The sequence below is a fragment of the Bufo gargarizans genome, chromosome 6, assembly GCF_014858855.1.
Source record: "Bufo gargarizans isolate SCDJY-AF-19 chromosome 6, ASM1485885v1, whole genome shotgun sequence".
Taxonomy (NCBI): Eukaryota; Metazoa; Chordata; class Amphibia; order Anura; family Bufonidae; genus Bufo; species Bufo gargarizans.
Genome location: NC_058085.1, coordinates 132,548,965 through 132,572,240, shown reverse-complemented (window position 1 = coordinate 132,572,240; position 23,276 = coordinate 132,548,965).

The window sequence follows — 23,276 nt, the reverse complement described above, 5'->3', positions numbered from 1 at the left end:
TAACGACTGGGTTTTTCAACAGGACAACGCTACAGTACACAATGCCCGCAGGACAAGGGACTTCTTCTAGGAGAATAACATCACTCTTTTGGCCCATCCTGCATGTTTCCCTGATCTAAATCCAATTAAGAACCTTTGGGAATGGATGGCAAGGGAAGTTTACAAAAATGGACAACAGTTCCAGACAGTAGATGGCCTTCGTGCGGCCGTCTTCACCACTTGGAGAAATGTTCCCACTCACCTCATGGAAACGCTTGCATCAAGCATGCCGAAACAAATTTTTTGAAGTGATCAACAATAACGGCGGAGCTACTCATTACTGAGTTCATGTTTGGAAGTTGGATTTCTTTTTTTTTTTTTTTTTTTTTGGGGGGGAGGTGTGGTCCTAAACTTTTGATCAGCTGAAAAACAGCCTGTTTCAGTTTATTCGTTGTTTTCATTAAATTGAATGCTTAAAAAGTGTTTTGTCTCACTCCCATTTCTTCTTGTTACATGTTGAAGCTCTACTTCGAACCTTGTTAAGATCCAGCCATGCTAAATATGATTTTTTGCCATTTTTCAAGTGGTCTTAAACTTTTGATCAGGACTGTATCAAACGTTTGATCAGTAGGGTCTGAGTGCTGAGACCCCTGCTGATCGGCAGAATGAGGAGAGAGAAGTGCTTGCATATTACACTACAGGGGATGGGATTAAGGTGGGCCCATGGACTTCTGTTGAGTCAACCTCCTGCATCAAGGAGAGATTGTGATATGCAAGCAGCTATGGTTCCCAAACACAATAATACCACTCACAGTTGATTGTGGAGTATCTAGGAGGGAAGAGGTATCCCAAACTGACTTGTTGCTTCGGTGGTGGCATTGTATTACGGTACCATGCTGGAATTCAGTGATATCCTTAGAATGATCCATTCTTTCACAAATGTTGTAAAGTCAGACTGCATGGCTAGGGGTTGGATTATATTCACCTGTAGTAATGGGACTGAATGGACCACCTGAATTCAATGATTAAGAGGTGTTTCCCAATACTTTTGCCTGTATAGTGTACATATGTGCATGGGACAAACAAATAAACATCTGAGCAGTCTGTCACCATAAGGTGTAGTCCATTAAAGCAACAGGCAAAAGGGATACATAGCAATACAATGAGCTTCAAATGAGGACACTTGGTTTAGACCTCTTACAAATAGTTGTCACTTTTGGTGGAATTTACTCGGGGTCTGACTAACCCAACAGAGTACCAGAGGATTGTACAGCATTTTTTTTTTTTTGCAAACATTAGGGTGAATAAAAAGGTTTGAGCTTCAAGGTTTGAATAGAAATTTAATTGAATGAGGATTTGCAGCCTGTGATTGGGAAGAAAAGTGGGTATTGGCAGAAAGAACTATACCACTGGTTTTACCAAAGAGTCATAGCTAAAGATCAGTGGTGTAACTACAACTGACTGGGCCCCACAGCAGATTTTTGAATGGGGCACTCTCCCCCAGCAATCCTCTCCTCCTGTGGAAACCTCACTCCTGCAGCCAGTCAAAATAGCTCTCTCAGACCAGGCCAGGGAGCCGTTCTGTCCGTTTCCAACTTGTATATCCTGTATGTCGTGTCACTGTATATCCTGTCACTGTATATAATGTCTTTGTAAAATACTTGTGAGAAGGCCCTGACAATAAAATATTTATTTCTCCTGGCCGGCCCCTTCTGAGTTCAAGCCCTGCAGAAGCTGCTTCCCCAGCTTCCACTATAGCTACACCCCTGCTCAGGGGCGGACACAGACAGCAGAGGGCCCCTGTGCAAAAAATGTGCCTGGTCTACCCCCAAGCCAAATTCTCAACATAACCTATTCCGGCCTAGTGCCTGTAGCCCATGAGAGGACTGGGGAAGGGAGACGCCTCTCCCCTGCCCCGCCGCAGCATCCATCTGTATCTCTGTCCTAAGGACAGCGATACAGTTGAAAAGAGATGAGCGCTACCACAATGGAAGCACTCATCTTCCCTTGCTGCCGGCAAGAAGGGGTCCCCTCCTGCTCTGGGCCCCTGTGCAGCCGCCCCTGCTAAAGATTACAGACCCATAGCTGATGATCCAAGGAGCCTTAATGGTTCTTTGTTTAAAAAGTAAAAAATAGTCTTCCGAGACAACAAATTGAATCACTTTACTATAATTTAATGGTTAAGATTCCAACCTGTGATAGATGCTCTGCCTTAAATGCCTTTATAAATGGGAAAAAAATAATAATAAATGGACACTAAAAGAGTTCAAGAGGGGCCTGGATGTATTTCTGGAGTGTAATAATATTAGAGGTTATAGCTTCTAGAGAGGGGTCGTTAATCCAGGGAGTTATTCTGATTGCCTGATTTGAGTCGGGAAGGATTTTTTTTCCCTAAAGTGAGGAAAATTGGCTTCTACCTCACAGGGTTATATTTTTTTTGCCTTCTTCTGGATCAACTTGCAGGGTAACAGGCTGAACTGGATGGACAGATGTATTTTTTCGGCCTTATAAACTATGTTACTATGTTACGTGATGCTTGGTGCTCCCTACAAAGTGACGGCACTGAACATTTGAACTGCAGCTCTGCGAGAAAAATAAAAACACAAATTGGGGTTGTTGCCAGACTAGGCACTTCAGTCCACCAGCAGGTCACCCCATGAAAATCTTGTCATTAGAACCACCCATCTTACAAAAAGAAATCTCTAAAGTGGATAATTCCCTATTGATTGTATATCATCTCTAGTCTGAAGACTTCTCTACCAACTCCTGAGTAAAGTTTTCACAGCAGATTCTATCCTTCAACAGATCTGGTATGCAGAAGCTTTTACTTCATCAGACTGTTTAAATCTCATAGCCCTTTTCTCTTCCTAGCAACAACTAGTTCCCTGACTGTCAGTGGGACCCCACCCCCTCACATATTATATCCCAGCTGTAATCTATAAAACAGTACTCTCTGGCCAGAATTCCTGGGTTGTGGGATCTGCGTCTTAGCTCCCCCCCCCCCCCCCCCTTAAATCCCAGTGCTGGCGGCTGGTGCAGTGATATGTAAAGTGTTACTTCTCCATATGCAGAATTTAGACCCCCACATACTGCACACATGGTTTGCCATAAAAGGATTAGCCTTTTAAGGGTTAACGGGCCATAACAGCAGATGATGTGGTCTAAAATGTATATGTGACGTCACCAACTATAATGGAATTAAGAATTCTTCTGGATTTCATTTACAATAGTGGGTTAGCTGTAGGATGGTAGACATTGGAATCAGTCTCTTTATGTAGAAACCAAGAAATCTCCACCATCTCGAGAACTTTATGCGCTGTGTCTGGATTCTTATTATCCTCCATTTCTCCTTTCTATTTCTGCCTTTTCTTTCCTTTTTCCTGTATTATTTTATGTCTTTCTCCACCCTCCCCCCTCCGTTGACTTTTAGTCTATAATTCTTTTCTGCCTCTGTGTCTCTCCCCCTTCCCTCTCACTCTGCTCCTGAAGAATCTGGAAAGTTAGACACAGTGGAAAAAGTGATGTTACAGCCTTTAGTTAAAATACTTCCAAATCTCTGGTCCAGGCATAACCTGTCTTTTGTCACTGGCCATATAACACAGAGCATATTCCTTTGTATGTTGGGTGCAAGAATACGAACAACACCATTTCGACAAAATAATTCCTTACATTCAATCAGTAGATAATATATGATCCGTGGTGTGCTCAATGTTAGGTTATTGGCTAATGATTGAGACTCTGTTCATCGAAAATGCTTATTGCAATCATATTCTTGCTAAGAAATAGCTTGACTATCAGTAAGACCACAAAGGTTGGTCAGTGGATGAAGGAAAATGACCCAGTATTTTGATATATCATTATACACGGAACTGCCCAAAAATGTCATTCAATGGACTTCAATAGACCGAAACCAGTCCAGGTAATGAAGTTATTGACACCACTAAGCCAAAAATGGTAGATGGGGCCCTCTTACTGATTTTGAATTATGGCCAATCAACCTCAATATATGACTCTGTACATTACATACTAGTATCAATGTTGGGTTTATTGTTTGGCCATTGGGCCAATCATTTGGACTGCCTTCACCTAAAATACTCGTAGTAATCCAGTTTTGGCATGTTTAGAGGTAGACTACTGGTACTACTGCTACTGGTAGAACTTCCCAAGCTTGGCTCTACAAGGAAAAAAGAGCTTAAAGTTTGTGAAGTCCTGAACACCTACTGTATCCTTCCCTCATCCCTTGTAGATTGTAAGCTCTTGTGGGCAGGGTCCTCTCTTCTTCTGTACCAGTTTGTAACATGTTTGTTTTGTTCATGGTTATTGCAATTGTTCTGAATTACATATGTGCACCCCTTTTGTACAGCACCATGGAATTAATGGCACTTTAATAACAAATAATAATAATAACTGCAGCACACATGGAAGATGTCATTCATAATGGACTCTGACGAACCTAAACAAGTCAAAGTCATGAAGTTGTTGGTCATGCACTAGCTTCTTCACATGCACTTGCTTCTTCTCAATGAATTTTGGACCATCTTTTCTTAGAACTCACTTCTTCAGTTATTCCACCTAATATAATGTGAAAAAATTCACAACTGGCTGTTAACATTGCCCCAGACAAGGGGTTGTGTCCCTTCATAGTCTGCCACTGCCACTGTGGGACACACCTCCAACTGGTAACACTAGTTGTCAATTTAGTCATGAACTACCACTGACAGGTCCTCTTTAAATTCTTTCACCTTCCAAAAAGGATATGTACATGTGCTTAGTCAAACATCCATATTAAAAGTATTGTGGCCACAACACACCAATGATTTTTAATATGCCAGTGAAGTCTGCATTTCCATGTAGGACATCGACCTAGCAACTGCAAATGTCTCCAGGTCCATGTTCTGTGAAACAGGCTCTGAGTTTCTTGTTATGAACCACTGTTCTGTGCCAAAAGCTATGGTCAGAATAGGACCACTTACCTCCATGAGTCCATGTGCTATCCATGTGCAGTCCATTGCACACGGAAGATAAATATTGTTGTGTGAATAAGCTCTTGTGTAATGAATGTCAGCACGATAGAGACCTTTAGTTCAATCCCAACTAAGACATGTTCAGATTGGGCATTGTTCTTGATGTCCTTGTTCTGGCTTCATGAAGTCTAGTTAGCATCTAGGCCAGCGAATGTCCTTCTGTCGAATGTGAGCATGAGCATCTATGGAACATATAAGCATCGAAAGGACAGGACACAAATGATTTGTTAGAATCTATGTAAAATCTGTTAAATGTTGAGTCTCCAATCAGGTTATCTCTGTTCAGTCTTCATCTTCTGGTCTAGTAAGGTGCTATAAACATTTCTTTTTATAGTGTAGTATCACAGCGGTATGTAGTATTCAGACATAGATCTGGAATGTGCTCTTACAGTGCCGCAATGCATTAACTACAGTATATATAATACACACCTATAGTGTAATATTACTACTGTACAGTGTATAACATGTTAGACGCTGATATATGGTGCATTAGAGTCACACAGTGTATGCTACACTGTTATAAAGCATAAAGTATATCCAGTGCCATAAAACATATGTAAAACAGATCTATGTTGTACTATTGAAGTGACATAAAGCATTCACCATACAGTACTAAAGTGTCTCACAACTGTGATGATACAGCTGAATATTGTACTATTATATTACTATACATATTTACTATGGTGTTCTATTATAGCACTATATTATATCCAACTTTCAGCTTTATGCTATACAATGATAGTTCTACATTGTATACATAGCAGCATATTACAGTAAATTGTCAGCTCTTTGGTGTATTGTTTTAAAAATATATCGTATTCATCTTTCAGCTGTATTCTGTACTATTATAGCACTACATTGCATTTCTCATACAGCACATACTGTTCTATTATAACACTTATGTATCAATTATTCTGCTCTATAGTGTACTATTATACAGTCCTGATCCAAAGTTTAAGACCACTTCAAAAATGGCAAAAAATCCTATTTTACATTGTTGGATCTTAACAAGGTTCCAAGTAGAGCTTCAACATGCAACAAGAAGAAATGGGAGTGAGACAAAACATTTTTTTAGCATTCAATTAATTGAAAATAACGAATAAACTGAAACAGGCTGTTTTTCAGCTGATCCAAATTTTAGGACCACATGCCTTTAAAAGGCCAATCTGTGCAAAGATGTGGATTTATTGTCATTTTCTGTCAGGTAGTCACACGTTGTGATGGCAAAGGCAAAAAAACTCTCCCTTTTTGAACGTGGTCGGGTTGTTGAACTGCATAAGCAGGGTCTCTCACAGCACGCCATCGCTGCTGAGGTGGGACGCAGTAAGACAGCCATTTAGAATTTCTTAAATGATCCTGAGAGTTATGGAACAAAAAAGTAAAGTGGAAGACCCCAAAAAATTTCAACAGCACTGAGCCGGAGGATCCAATTGGCTGTCCGTCAAGACACTGGACGATCCTCAACCCAAATTAAGGTCCTTACTGGAGCTGACTGCAGCCTCATAACCATCAGACGGCAACTGAGACTGAAGGGCTTCAAAAACAAAAAACGTCTTCAAAGACCTCGTCTCCTTGAACGCCACAGAACTGCTCGTTTGGACTTTGCAAGAGAGCACCAAACATGGGATATTCAAGGGTGGAAGAAAGTTTTATTCTCTGATGATATTTTTTTTTTACCTTGATGGTCCTGATGGTTTCCAATGTTACTGGCATGACAAGCAGATCCCACCTGAGATGCTTTCTACGTGCCACAGTGGAGGGGGCGCCATAATGGTCTGGGGTGCTTTTTCCTTCAGTGGCACAATGGAGCTTCAGGAAGTGCAGGGGCTATGTCCAGATGTTGCAGAGAGCTGGCTTCTCCTCTGTGTGGTCCTGGTATCTTATGTCTGGTTCAGACAGTCGTTGGTTTGAGGACCGAATTTTTCGCCCTCTAAGATACACCTGGGTTTTAGAGGAGGATAATAAGAAAAAAATATTTTCCATTACACCGCAGGTCAGACCAGCAATCAGACCCCAATGTTAATCAGACCTCAGCTCACACCCCTAATCAGACCCCCAATGTTAATCAGACCTCAGATCAGACCCCCATGTCAGACATCAGCCCCCATCCATCAGCCCCCCATGTCAGCCATCATGCAGCCATGTCAGCCATCATGCCGCCATGTCAGCCATTAGCCCCCATATCAGCCCCCATCCATCATGCCCCCATGTAAGCCATCAGCCCCCCATGTCACATTTCTCCCCCTCCATGTCAAATCACCCCCCTATGTCACATCAGCACTCCATGTCACATTTCTCACCCTCCATGTCACATTTTTCTGCCCTCCCCCAGGGTGCGCCTTAAGGCAGCCGCTTGGTCTGCCTTATGGTAGCACCGGCCCTGAGGACAACACAATGCCCGCAGGACAAGGGACTTCTTCTAGGAGAATAACATCACTCTTTTGGCCCATCCTGCATGTTCCCCTGATCTAAATCCAATTAAGAACCTTTAGGGATAGATGGCAAGGGAAGTTTACAAAAATGGACAACAGTTCCAGACAGTAGATGGCCTTCGTGCGGCCGTCTTCACCACTTGGAGAAATGTTCCCACTCACCTCATGGAAACGCTTGCATCAAGCATGCCGAAACGAATTTTTTAAGTGATAAACAATAACGGCGAAGCTACTCATTACTGAGTTCATGTTTGGAAGTTGGATTTCTGTTTTGGGGGGTTTCGTTTTTTTGTGAGGTGTGGTCCTAAACCTTTGATCAGCTGAAAAACAGTCTGTTTCAGTTTATTCGTTGTTTTCATTAAATTGAATGCTCAAAAAATGTTTTGTCTCGCTTCCATTTCTTCTTGTTGCATGTTGAAGCTCTACTTGGAGCCTTGTTAAGATCCAGCCATGCTAAATATGATTTTTTTGCCATTTTTCAACTGGTGTTAAACTTTTGATCAGGACTGTATTAGGATATTGTATCCATCATTCAGCTCTATAGTCTATTATATCACTATTCTGTGTACATCATATAGTGCGCAAGTAATGCACTATATTTTTTATATATCGTACAGCGCTATAGTTTACAGTTGCATCACTATCTTGTATCTATCATAAAGCTTTATAGTGTACTATTATAGCAGTATATTGAATCCATCATACAACGCTATAGTGCACTATTATAGAACTATATAGTATCCATCACATACCTCTCTAGTGTACTATTTTGGTACTATATTATATCCATCATGTATTGTTGATGTGTAGTGTTATAGCAATATATTGTATCCATCCTACAGTGCAGCATACTATTATAATTATAATGCATTCATCATTCAACTGTATAATGTAGTAATATAGCACTATATTGTATACATCTAACAATGCTGTAGTGTACTATAATATGTATTACTATATGCAACCATCACATAGCACTATAGTGTCTTGTTATTGCACTATATTGTATCCATCATATAGGTATGTGGTATGCTATTATATCCAGGGGCATAGCTAAAAGATCATGGGCCCTGGTGCAAGAGTTCAGCTTGGGCCCCCGTCCCTCAGTGCTTGTTGGCAAGGGGCAGGGGAGCACATAGCCTTCCTGCTGCCTTCTTTACCTAACCCCTTCCCTCCAGCCAGAGGTGTAAATTGACCAGTATGCACTTTCTATAGAGCCAGTGTCTTATGTAGCACAAGGGTACTTGGGGCCCCCTCAGGCTCCTGGGCCCGGTATCAACTGCTATCTCTGCACCCCCTATAGCTACACCCCTGATTATATCACTACTGTACATTGCATTTATCCCATACACTGCTATACTGCAGTATACTATTGTATCACCATATTTTATGTACTGATAAACATTAGATTTTCATATATTTTAGATTCATTACACACCAACTGAAGTAGTTCAAGCCTTTTATTGTTTTAATATTGATGATTTTGGCATACAGCTCATGAAAACCCAAAATTCCTATCTAAAAAAATTAGCATATCATGAAAAGGTTCTCTAAACAAGCTATTAACCTAATCATCTGAATCAACTAATTAACTCTAAACACCTGCAAAAGATTCCTGAGGCTTTTAAAAACTCCCAGCCTGGTTCATTACTCAAAACCGCAATCATGGGTAAGACTGCCGACCTGACTGCTGTCCAGAAGGCCATCATTGACACCCTCAAGCAAGAGGGTAAGACACAGAAAGAAATTTCTGAAGGAATAGGCTGTTCCCAGAGTGCTGTATCAAGGCACCTCAGTGGGAAGTCTGTGGGAAGGAAAAAGTGTGGCAGAAAACGCTGCACAACGAGAAGAGGTGACCGGACCCTGAGGAAGATTGTGGAGAAGGACCGATTCTAGACCTTGGGGGACCTGCGGAAGCAGTGGACTGAGTCTGGAGTAGAAACATCCAGCGCCACCGTGTACAGGCGTGTGCAGGAAATGGGCTACAGGTGCCGCATTCCCCAGGTCAAGCCACTTTTGAACCAGAAACAGCGGCAGAAGCGCCTGACCTGGGCTACAGAGAAGCAGCACTGGACTGTTGCTCAGTGGTCCAAAGTACAAGCAAATTTTGCATGTCATTCGGAAATCAAGGTGCCAGAGTCTGGAGGAAGACTGGGGAGAGGGAAATGCCAAAATGCCTGAAGTCCAGTGTCAAGTACCCACAGTCAGTGATGGTCTGGGGTGCCATGTCAGCTGCTGGTGTTGGTCCACTGTGTTTTATCAAGGGCAGGGTCAATGCAGCTAGCTATCAGGAGATTTTGGAGCACTTCATGCTTCCATCTGCTGAAAAGCTTTATGGAGATGAAGATTTCATTTTTCAGCACGACCTGGCACCTGCTCACAGTGCCAAAACCACTGGGAAATGGTTTACTGACCATGGTATTACTGTGCTCAATTGGCCTGCCAACTCTCCTGACCTGAACCCCATAGAGAATCTGTGGGATATTGGGAAGAGAAAGACCCAACACTCTGGATGAGCTTAAGGCCGCTATCGAAGCATCCTGGGCCTCCATAACACCTCAGCAGTACCACAGGCTGATTGCCTCCATGCCACGCCGCATTGAAGCAGTCATTTCTGCAAAAGGATTCCCGACCAAGTATTGAGTGCAGAACTGAACATAATTATTTGAAGGTTGACTTTTTTTGTATTAAAAACACTTTTCTTTTATTGGTTGGATGAAATATGCTAATTTTTTTAGATAGGAAATTTGGGTTTTCATGAGCTGTATGCCAAAATCATCAATATTAAAACAATAAAAGGCTTGAACTACTTCAGTTGGTGTGTAATGAATCTAAAATATATGAAAGTCTAATGTTTATCAGTACATTACAGAAAATAATGAACTTTATCACAATATGCAATTTTTTTAGAAGGACCTGTATATTGTCTTATCTTCCAACTCTCCATTGTACTATTATATTACTATATTGTATCCATGATACAGCTTTATTGTGCACTGTTCTAATACTATATTGTATTCATTATACAGCTCTATAATGTACTATTATATTACTATATTGTATCCATTATACAGCTCTATAATGTACTATTATGTTACTATATTGTATCCATTATACAGCTCTATAATGTACTATTATATTACTATATTGTATTCATGATACAGCTGCATAATGTACTATTATATTACTATATTGTATCCATGATACAGCTCTAGAATGCAATAATATATATCATTATATTCCATTGTTCATATAGCTTTATAGTGTACAATAATGGCAATATATTGTATACATGTGCTTTAATGCTCTATAACTATGACATATCATACATTACTACTGTTACCCTAGTTACCCACATACACAGAGATCACTAGATCAGCCGGCGATTGAGGTGGATCAGTGCCAGTGATTCATGTAGTAGATGGTCTCATTCATGCTGGTACAGGCACGCTCATACCCTGACACTCTGCACTCCAGAACACACACCGCATTGTTCTGCTGCTGTATATCCAGTGTAAGTGAGTGTGCTAATGGTTATTTTAAGTCTAATTTCCCATATCCCTCGAGTTACAGGAATAAGACTTCCACTTTCTGTTAGACTTTTGAGCAAATAAACACCTCATTGCACATCTGTATCTGCTTAAGACGACATCTGGCAGAGACAGCACAGGTGTAATGTGCCCATTTCCACAAAAGCATGGCTTCCCTACGCTAATGGGCATTCTATCATCTATCTTATACAGCCACAGACCTACATATCACTGAGCTTGGCCCTGGCACTGTCATAGAGAGAGTCTGACCTGCACAACAGGCACCTCAAGGGCGGAGAGATTATCTCCTCCAAGACATGAGAAACAGGCAATACAAGCAGTAGATCTCCTGTCAGGGACACTGGTATGAACCATTTGGCTTTTTTGGTACGGGCCTGCCCACCCCTATATCACGTTGTGGAGAATGTGCCAGCTTGTCTTTTTAGTATGGCTGACCATAGGTTGGATTTTGCCCTATGTAGCATTTCTTGTTGGCACTCGCCCATATGCAACCCTATTATGCAGGGTACAAATAAGTGCAGTTCCTAAGTAGCAGTGCAAAACAATGCTTAGTAAATAACACAATACAGTGTAAAAATTATAGCGACATACAGTGATCAAATAACAACGTCATACGTAATGCAAATTCATACCAGGTCCCATCAGCAGGACAGCTAATACACCCTGTACAACCGCACACACCACAGACCCTGATTATGAGTATTAGAAACAGTGAAGGTGGTAGAATATAGAAGCACCTTGAAAGGAGAAGGAGTTCTATAGGAGGACTTATACTACATCTGTACTAGATGCCAAGAGATAATATGTTGGGTTGTGTCCTGCCAGACAAACACTGGCGTAACTATAGGGGTCGCAGTGGTCGCAGTTGCGACAGGCCTCTAAGCCAGGGGGTCCCTTGCCAGTGGTACTGTACTTTTCCCTGTACTAGGGAATACTAGTGAGCACTTACATAATGGAAGCGCTCACTAGTCTGCAGGAGGAGGGGGAGAGAAGCGCTGTGAGTGCTGTTCAGTACTTACCGCTCCTCCTGCTCGCTCTTCTCAGGGCCGGCGCTGCTGTGTCCTGGCTGCCTGCAGCGTCAGGACGTACAGAGCGCACTCTGACCTGACACTGCAGGAGGTCAGGTGACTGCAGCGTGGGCCCTCGAGAATAGAAGACAGCCAGGACAAGGAGAATGGCTGCAGGTAAGTTACTTTACTATTTTACAGTCTGATCTGAGGTCTGATATGGAGGTATAATGGGGGGTCTGGAGAGGTCTACTGGGGGTCTGGAGTTGTCTATGGGGGCCTGGAGGTCTAACTGGGGGTGTCTGGAGGTCTGACTAGGGGGGTCAGTAGGTCTGACTGGGGGGGTAAGGAGGTCTGACTGGGTGTCTGGAGAGGTCTAATGGGGGTCTGAAGGTCTGATTGGGTGTCTGGAGGTCTACTGGGGGTCCGATATGGGTATCTGGAGGTCTAATGGGGGTCAGATATGGGGGACTAGAGGCCTAGTGGGAGTCTGGAGCTCTAATGGGGTATGGAGGTCTGATAAGGGGGTCTGGTATGAGGTCTGATGTGTGGGTCTGGAGGTCTGATATGGGGGTCTAGAGGTCTCATATGGGGGTCTAGAGGTCTAATGGGGGTCTTATATGGGGGTCTAGAGGTCTAATAAGGGTCTTATCTGAGGTCTGATATTGGGTCGGGGTCTGACATAGAGGTCTAAAGGGGGTTTGGTCTGAGATAGGAGGATCTCATTTAGGGTTTTATATGTGGGTCTAATCTAAAAAAAAAAATTTGTACTGACGCACTTTCTGTGTGGTACCAGTATTTTTAGGGGGACTTTTTCTACAGGAATGTATTGGGGAACACAGTGGACATAGTATTGGGGGTGGCAGGATGGAGTGTTGAGAAGGTGGGAGGATGATGGAAAAGTAGGAAAGTAAGATGTCTGTTTGTTAAACTCTGCAGAGACGAGGCGCAGCTGGAAGAAGTCACCATGGTGGTCTGGTCTGACAGGAGAAGAAGAGGAAAGAGAATATCTACATCAGAGAAGAGAAGTCACTGGATGTAAGAGGTACATATGTGGCGCTGTGTGACCCTGTATGTTCTGTAGCACTGTATGGAATGTTTTCCAAGTATGTCTGTCAAGGGGTTGTCCGCTTTTTTTTTTGTATGAGCGCTGCCTTCTCTGCTCTGTTTACCTGCTCATAACTGCAAATGCTGCGACGAGCAGGTGAACAGAGCAGAGAAAGCAGCTCTCATATGAGCCCTGCCCTCTCTTCAAACGGCTGATCGTTGGAGGACCCCGGCCGATCTAATATTGATGACCTATTCTGCGGATAGGTCATCAGTAGTAAAAAGAGGACAACCCCTTTAACATTAGGACTGGAGGGAACCGGTTAGGTTGAGAATTTGGCATGGGGGGCCATTTCAATATTTGCCTCGGCAACGGAAAAGCTAGGTTAGGGTGTTACATTTTGTAATAAAAAAAAGAGTAAAATTTGCAGACTTTGCATATGCTCCAAGTCTCGGTGATTTAAAGGATATATATGCCAAATTTCAAGAAGATGGGAAAATATTTAGAGGCTGCACACTTTGATCAGTTTTGTAAAAGTATGCAAAAAATAAGATTTTTCAATGTTAATTGCTTTTATTGGGAAAACTAGAAATCACAAACTTAAAATAATATTAAAACTAGACACAAGATTAATCGGTAGTATGATATTAATCAACTTTGAACGATGCAATCCCTTCTTTTATTAGCTTGGTGACGACTTTTCTGTGATGCCCGACTACCCTCAACAAGAATTGTTTTTGTTGTTTTTCCCTGACCGATCCGTTAAACTTTTTTATCAGAGCAATTCCTTTTTCTGCGGTATCATTGACCACCTTAAGAGCGTTCACATGGCTTCTTAGAGAATGATTGCAGTATTCTGTCACGTTGTGGATCCCAAACAATTCCAAGAACGTCTTTGTTTTATTAGTAACGAAATGGCTCAGGTCTTTTCCTTCAAAAGCTTGGTTTTTACCCTCTAATCGTTTCATTTCCTTTTACTTTGCAGGTTTGGTTTCTAAATTTTTTGTCATATTTTCCTTAACAGCCTGAGTAATAAGTTTGTCCAAAAAAACAATCCTACGTTTGTTTCTGACAGATACCAAAGGTGTCTCTTAGCAACTGTCAGAGCACTTTTTTTACGTCTGCATGTGGGTAAGTGAAGAAGCTGTAGCATATCCAAATCATTCTTTGGAGCCCATCGACTTACAATTGCCTCGTGCAAAAAGTTAACATATATGAGGCTGACAAAATGTGCAACCCGTTTCATTCCTTTCAATTCTCGTTGAGGAGTATTCAACTGTTTAGTGAAGAGGACAATTTTAGGTGCATATATTTCCTTTGCCATCTGCTTGATTCAGAGCCCCTGGGATCCTGAAACTGAAGTCGCTTTTAGACCAACCTCCTAGGTGCAGGAGTGAGAGTAGTAATAAAAGTGATCAATGTGTGCAACCCCTAAATATTATCCAATCTTCTTGAAAATAAACAGTACAGACCAAAAGTTTGGACATACCTTCTCATTCAAAGAGTTTTCTTCATTTTCATGACTATGAAAATTGTAGATACAAAAAACAAAATGGCTGCACACCATTATATATGCAAACAATAGAGCTAAGAAATGGGGGTCATTCTAGATAAAAGTGGTACAATACCAACTATAAATGAGTAATGGAAGCTCTTAGCGCACATACGTGTCGGGCCCACCTACCAAGCGTCAAGGTGGCTTCCGCAGATGGGTCCCTATCACTAAATATACTGCCTCACTTTGGACTTACTAAAGCCTCCAATATTCAGGGCTGTGTAGGAACCAGCTACAAAAGTACTCTGCTCAGAAGTCCCAGGTAGATGGGCGTGTCCAGTCTAAAAGGGGTGCCACCCCCAATATATTGCAAGAAAATTTAGACTAAAACCTTCAGAATCACAGGTGCATATCCATGAAGCAAACATAATTACAAAGTGGTACAATACCGACTATAAATGAGTAATGGAAGCTCTTAGCGCACATAATGGTGTGCAGCCATTTTGTTTTTTGTAATTACGTTTGCTTCATGGATATGCACCTGTGATTCTGAAGGTTTTAGTCTAAATTTTCTTGCAATATATTGGGGGTGGCACCCCTTTTAGACTGGACACGCCCATCTACCTGGGACTTCTGAGCAGAGTACTTTTGTAGCTGGGTCCTACACAGCCCTGAATATTGGAGGTTTTAGTAAGTCCAAAATGAGGCAGTATCTTTAGTGATAGGGACCCATCTGCGGAAGCCACCTTGACACTTGGTAGGTGGGCCCGACACGTATGTGCGCTAAGAGCTTCCATTACTCATTTATAGTCGGTATTGTACCACTTTTATCTAGAATGACCCCCATTTCTTAGCTCTGATGTTTGCATATAATGGTGTGCAGCCATTTAGTTTTTTGTAATTATGTTTGCTTCATGGATATGCACCTGTGATTCTGAAGGTTTTAGTCTTTGAAAATTGTAGATTCACACTGAAGGCATCAAAACTATGAATTAACACATGTGGAATTATATACATAACAAAAAAGTGTGAAACAACTGAAAATATGTCATATTCTAGGTTCTTCAAAGTAGCCACCTTTTGCTTTGATTACTGCTTTGCACACTCTTGGCATTCTCTTGATGAGCTTCAAGAGGTAGTCACCTGAAATGGTTTTCACTTCACAGGTCTGCCCTGTCAGGTTTAATAAGTGGGATTTCTTGCCTTATAAATGGGGTTGGGACCATCAGTTGCGTTGTGGAGAAGTCAGGTGGATACACAGCTGATAGTCCTACTGAATAGACTGTTAGAATTTGTATTATGGCAAGAAAAAAGCAGCTAAGTAAAGAAAAACGAGTGGCCATCATTACTTTAAGAAATGAAGGTCAGTCAGTCCGAAAAATGGGGAAAACTTTGAAAGTGTCACCAGCCTCAGAAACAGCAGGTTAACAGCAGCTCAGATTAGAGACCATGTCAATGCCACACAGAGTTCTAGCAGCAGACACATCTCTAGAACAACTGTTAAGAGGAGACTGTGTGAATCAGGCCTTCATGGTAGAATATCTAGGAAACCACTGCTAAGGACAGGCAACAAGCAGAAGAGACTTGTTAAAGAACACAAGGAATGGACATTAGACCAGTGGAAATCTGTGCTTTGGTCTGATGAGTCCGAATTTGAGATCTTTGGTTCCAACCGCCTTTGTACGACGCAGAAAAGGTGAACGGATGGACTCTACATGCCTGGTTCCCACCGTGAAGCATGGAGGAGGAGGTGTGATGGTGTGGGGGTGCTTTGCTGGTGACACTGTTGGGGATTTATTCAAAATTGAAGGCATACTGAACCAGCATGGCTACCACAGCATCTTGCAGTGGCATGCTATTCCATCCGGTTTGCGTTTAGTTGGACCACCATTTATTTTTCAACAGGACAATGACCCCAAACACACCTCCAGGCTGTGTAAGGGCTATTTGACCATGAAGGAGAGTGATGGGGTGCTGCGCCAGATGACCTGGCCTCCACAGTCACCGGACCTGAACCCAATCGAGATGGTTTAGGGTGAGCTGGACCGCAGAGTGAAGGCAAAAGGGCCAACAAGTGCTAAGCATCTCTGGGAACTCCTTCAAGACTGTTTGAAGACCATTTCAGGTGACTACCTCTTGAAGCTCATCAAGAGAATGCCAAGAGTATGCAAAAAGCAGTAATCAAATAGGTGGCTACTTTGAAGAACCTAGAATATGACATATCTTCAATTGTTTCACACTTTTTTGTTATGTATATAATTCCACATGTGTTAATTCATAGTTTTGATGCCTTCAGTGTGAATCTACAATTTTCATAGTCATGAAAATAAAGAAAACTCTTTGAATGAGAAGGTGTGTCCAAACTTTTGATCTGTACTGTATATCTTTTACATCACTGAGACTCGGGGCATAAGCAAAGTCATATGACAATTACATCTTTGGAAAAATGAAACACCCTAGGAGGTGCACCAACGCACAGTGAAGGGGGGCCCAAGCTGAACTCTTGCACCAGGGCCCATGAGCCTTTAGCTACGCCCCTAGGGGGATCTGAAAACATGGAGCTATGTTTTATGGTAATGAGTCGTGCAGTAACTAACTTGCACTGTGTAAGTTGAAATGCAAACTATCTGATTAAGAAGATGTAAGTGGTACCAGTTACTGCTACTGGATATAAGCTTCATAATAAGCACTGGTCAGCTGAAGGCACCAGAATAGACCAGGTGTGGTCAAACTGAGCCTTAAAATGGAGGAGTATTGTGAAATGTACTGTACATGGGCATGTATTCAGCACTTGCTGAGGACCATGAATGGAGATCGCAAAAAGGGACACCAATCAATCACAATGTCCTCAAATATATTGTGGGGGGAATGGCAGGGACCTCCAGTGTAGAATAGAAATTTCCCTCTGGATTTTAGCTTACAGTTCTTCAATAGGTCATCTTTTTATCTTTTTGTCTTCTTCCAGTGGAAAAAGGGAATGGGTATGTTGAATCCCAATACTCCCAATCCATTTCCCCCAAATATCTGCAGTCTGGGCTGTTCTTCATATACTCAGGAGAGTACTCCAAGGTTAGCAAGTCCAGACAACATTTATTTTAGAGATTGAGTAGATGACCAATATTGCTGCCACAAAGTGATCCTAATAGAAAATAGACACTTCAAAGGTGGTCACGTCCTTTTAAATGCTTCTGCAGGATCTTATGGTTGAAAAATAGTATTCATTTTGACCAAACTGAATAATACCAAACCCTTCATATACTATAATTTGTTAACTAGAAAACGTCTTCTGGCTGTCGTTCTATTGACTGATTACTTATTTAAAGGGTGACTGTCATGTTTTCATCCAAAAAATCAATTTTAGCATATGTTACTGCTGCAGCAGCATTATGCATAAAGCAATCTTTAGGTTACATACCACTGTTTTTCTTAAGTTTTTCCCTTAGTTTACAATATGAGGACCTTCTCAAGATGGCTCCTCTGACAGTTCTCTGAGGTCAAACCTGCTTTCCCTCACTTCCCATACACACTTGCTGTAGCCAGCAGCTTCCTGCCAGCCAATCAGATTGGAATACTGAGAGACACGCCTCCTCACTCTGAAGCCTAATGCAGGCATGCAGCGTGAAGGACCGCCCCTCCGTCTTCTGTTTATACTAAAAGAAAGACAGACAAGCCTCAGCAATGGTCTTTTAAGGGAGCAGTGGAAAGGGACAGAGGACATTAATGAAAGCTGTTATTATAAGGTAATTACAGATCTTTTCACAATCATTGACAGACTAACTCAGGTATACATGCCTAGCTCTAATAAACTAGCAAATAAAAAAATATGACAGTTACCCTTTAAAGGGGTTAGGCAATGATTGATGTAACATCAGACATCATCTAGTACATGACAATTTATTTCTAACAAAGCTAGACCCAGCCCTGTACCTCACATGGATCCAGAGATCTCCCCATTCATTGCTCCAGTTGCTCTGCTAGTTTCTCTTCAGGCTGGAAGATCAGGGGGTGTGTCCTTTCTCAGGGGGCATATTCTTTCTGCTGCAGTATCTCTCCTGTCGTAGTTTCTAACAGAAGGCATGGCTGGTAGGGGTAGAGGGATGAAACTGATCATGTGTGACCACCTCAGTATGTAGACATGCAAATTACTATTCAGATTTAACACCAGGGGGCACCCTTACATGGGAAAGAGAATATTTCACAATTCAAGAATTTCTGTAACAGAAAGGAAAATACAAAAGTATCTAGTTTTTTATGCGGAATTATATTATAATAACAGTAAATGGTGACACAACCCCTTTAAATTAACTATATCTACTTGCATTGTTGTCAGCAAAGAAGCATACTCTTTCCTAAATTCCTTGTTTTTCAGGTTGTTGACTTATAGTTATAGGGGAAAGGATATCGCCTATAGGAGGACACTTTTTCACTGGTACTAACTTCTTACTTAAGACCCAGTCTCTAAAGTTGCAAGATGGTGGTAATTTTCAGGAGCATTTTTCTCTATTTCCTGTAATGTAGGTAGAGTTAAAATCCACATAAAATAGTACAGGAACAATTAGACAAGATTGCTTGCAGTAGTAGTAGTGGCAATAGTAGTAGTAGTAGTAGTAGTAGTAGTAGTGCAGTACAAGGTTGAGTCTGCTTTTTTCCAAGAACAGCACCCCTTTTGTCTTTAGGTCACGACTGGTAGTGCAGCTCGGCACTACTTATTTGAATAGGGGAGAGCTGCACTACCAGACATATTGTATGCGGAGCTGTTTCTGAAAAAGTAGCCCCTTACTAGAGAACTGCTAGTAAGTTAAAAGGTGTACATTCTACCGCAGCAGGTGGGTGTCTGTATACATAGCCTGCAGCATCCCTGCCGCTCCAGCTAAATATGTTTCCCACATGGCAGAGGAACGCCTCAGAAGAAAGCCAGCAGTGTATGGGTTAAACCTGCCCCTGGGAGAATTCCTTACTGATGTGAATTCCTCCTGTACTGTGTACTCCTCCCTCTGCAGTGACATAATGTAATGGCCTTTTAACCATTTCCCTCCTCTAGACGCTGATCATTCGTAAGCTACCATCACACTAACACAAAATTTTTACCTTTCGAAAAGGCTGCAAAACCCAGCAAGACCAGCCTCGTAGTTTTATATACTGATTTATGGCCCATTACTTGTATTAGTGCATGTTAAAAACAGATGTGAACTTTTGCAATTTCCTAGTGATTGTGGTTCACGAGGTCCCACTAGAAGCAACCATGGCGTGCCTAGATGGGTTCCCTAATGCAGTGGTCTCCAACCTGTGGCTCAGCAGCTGGTGCTAACGTACCCTGACATCAGTAAAGGGCCCCCGCCTATCATGTGGTATTTACAATACTGTACTGGTATCCTCGGTGCCAGATCGGCTTCTAGGTCCCTGAAGCCCAAGGCCCAGGAGTGACTTCTATGTCTGCCCCACTATGCAGATGTAGTTACCATGTTCTGTATTGGTCCTTGATGACCACCATGATCACTATCAGATCATCAGTGTCACTCACATTCAGTCATAGATTGTTACATTGTTATTTCTTTGTTTAATGGCACAGTCATTAATGAAAGGGGTTCTCCAGGACAACTCTCAGAACCCCACCGATCAGCTAAGTGAAGGGGTCTCTTCCCCTTCATTGTTTGCCAGGAATAGCTCCATACTTTTTGTAGTGGATGTGCCTGGTATTACAGCTCAGAGCGACTCGGGGTCTGATTCATGTGAGACTGAGATGTAATGTCATCAATTTCTTAGTCTTCATTCAAAGTTGATTCTGAAATGGAAGAGGCAGATACATGCCACCAGCCCAGTGCTGATGAGGATCAAAGGACAGAAACAGATCTGGCCAGGGATGGACGTCTCTGGTTAAAGAGGTTTTCCGAGATTTTGATACTGATGACCTATCCTGATTAGGTCCTAAAATCCATGCAATCCATTTGTCCCTGAATCAAGTACTTATCGCGCCCTGCACACTGTCTTCAAAATAGGTGCAAAATAGGAAGATAGGGCTTTGTAACCTTTTGAGCTTATTTGTAAAGCATTTGAGACATTTTACATTTTTACACCACTCACTCGTTTTAAAAAGTGGATGGAAAAGTGGGCTTTGTTGGCTACGTTAATGAGTTTCAATCCAGAATCATTACTGCAAATTTTTAAAAAGCTGCAAAAAAAAAGTGCAATCTCACTCCAGTGGGGTAGTGCGGTCGGAAAACTGAAGTAACATCTCTGGACAAAAGTGCCAACTTTAGAGATGCAAGAAATGTATCAATGTGCAACATGTGATAAATCTGTTGCAACTAACTTCAAGGTTCACTCATGATAAATTCCCCCTTCATCTCCTCTGTGCCCAGGAGGTCCACAAGATGCAAACAGATCTGTCCATGAAAGAGTATCCCTGGGTCAATAGTTAGACTTTCTGTCCACAGATGGATGTCTCTGGAAATAATGCCTGAGTCATGTATATAGTGCTGTGTAGGGGATGTTTTTTGGGACTTTTTACAAAACTTTTTGATGGAGTTCTCCAAATACCTAAAACATCACAGAGCAAAATGGACGATGGTGTCAAGACTGAAGGTTCTAACCTTAGGTCAAATTAGTTACCCCTAGATACTAAATAAACCTTGATTATTATAGGGATGGAGTGAGTGGCAACTTGTGGGAACTACAACTCACAGCATACCCATGAATAGGAAGAGACAAGATACATAGAGGCTAAAAATGTAATACAGCTGAGCACTGCAGTCATTTTTGAAAACTGTATTTCTTTGTAAAGATCATATTGTGATGGAAAGTTGTACTTCTGAGAAGTTCCATTGTTCACATCACGCACTTTCTAGCATAGCTCCACATCATCTAGGTGCTTCAGGCAGGTGGCACTAACGTTGAGAGTGAGTCCTTACAGGGCATACATGCTGTGGATAAGTCATTGGTGTAGAAAACTTGCAAGTCATTGGAAATGTAATTAAAGGTAGATATTTGGTGCTAAGTATTTAAAAACAAAGTCTGATTAAGGATAGGTTCACACAGAGTTTTGCTGCAGTTTTCAAGAGCCATAAGAAGTCATATACACCGTATATGTTTATTCACAAACAGATGGACGATAGATGATTGATAGATAGATAATAGATAGATAGATAGATAGATAGATAGATAGATAGATAGATATGAGAAAGGTATGAGAGAGATAGATAGATAGATAGATAGATAGATAGATAGATAGAATATACAGATAGATGGATAGATAGATGGATAGATAGATAGATAGATAGATAGATAGATAGATAGATAGATAGATAGATAGATATGAGATAGATAATAGATAGATATGAGATAGATAGATAGATAGATAGATAGATAGATAGATAGATAATAGATAGATATGAGATAGATAGATAGATAGATAGATAGATTGATTGATATGAGATAGATAGATAGATAGATAGATAGATAGATAGATATGAGATAGATATGAGATAGATGGATAGATATGAGATAGATGGATAGATAGATAGATAGATAGATAGATAGATAGATAGATAGATATGAGATAGATAATAGATTGGATGAGCCCATTGTGTAGATGGGAATCATTGGAAAATAAAAGGCAAATTTTGTAGCTGAACATGCGGAGGAAATACATTTGATTCACAAGTAATTACATACACAGGAGATCAAATGAATTAATGGATAGATAGATAGATAGATAGATAGATAGATTGATATGAGATAGGATAGATAGATAGATAGATAGATTGATATGAGATAGGATAGATAGATAGATAGATAGATAGATAGATAGATAGATAGAATAGATAGATTGATATGAGATAGATAGATAGATAGATAGAGTAGAATAGACATTCCTTCCTCCAGTCTGGGCAGTCAGACTGCTAGTGGTGAGGTGGCAATGTCTGTTTTCTGCTTCTACATATAGAAGAGAATGCATTCTTTTCTTTGCTGTCATACTTCAAAAATTAAAGACACATCTCTGCCCTGGACAGCCTCCAGCTGCAAAAAAATCACAGGGAGGGCCAGGGAAATAATCGTGCAACGTGTCTGTGTGGATGTGTGGGGCTGGACCTAGTTTGACTTGGATGGGATTTCTGGGCTGTGCTGTGGTTCCAATTACACTTTATATTATCACACAATAGTCATAGCTGAGGACACCATCCCCCCAGTACAACGTGTCAGTCAGAGGGGGAGGAAGATCTGTCCAGCTAGCATTTTATTTCAATTATATTATCTATCTATCTATTATCTATCTATTATATATCTACCTATTATCTATCTATTATCGATCTCTAATACTTCTAATATACTTTATTAACATTTTCCTTGTGAAGTTCCGGTGTCTATAGCGCTGTGGAATCCGTACATTCATGCACACTGACATGTCTATAGATTTCCCTGTGGGACCACAGTGAGCAATGTACAGGCAGGAGCCCATCACTGCTCCTTCCTGTGCCAGTCCCACTCTGCTAAAGTCTAGCATAGCACATCCGATGTGCTATGCCAGGCTTTAGTTGAGAAGGGCACAGCCGAAGCAGTGATGTGCTATGCCAGGCTTTAGTTGAGCAGGCACAGCCGAAGCAGTGATGTGCTATGCCAGGCTTTAGTGGAGCGGGCACAGCAGGAGCAGCAATGTGCTATGCCAGGCTTTAGTGGAGCGGGCACAGCAGGAGCAGCAATGTGCTATGCCAGGCTTTAGTGGAGCGGGCACAGCAGGAGCAGC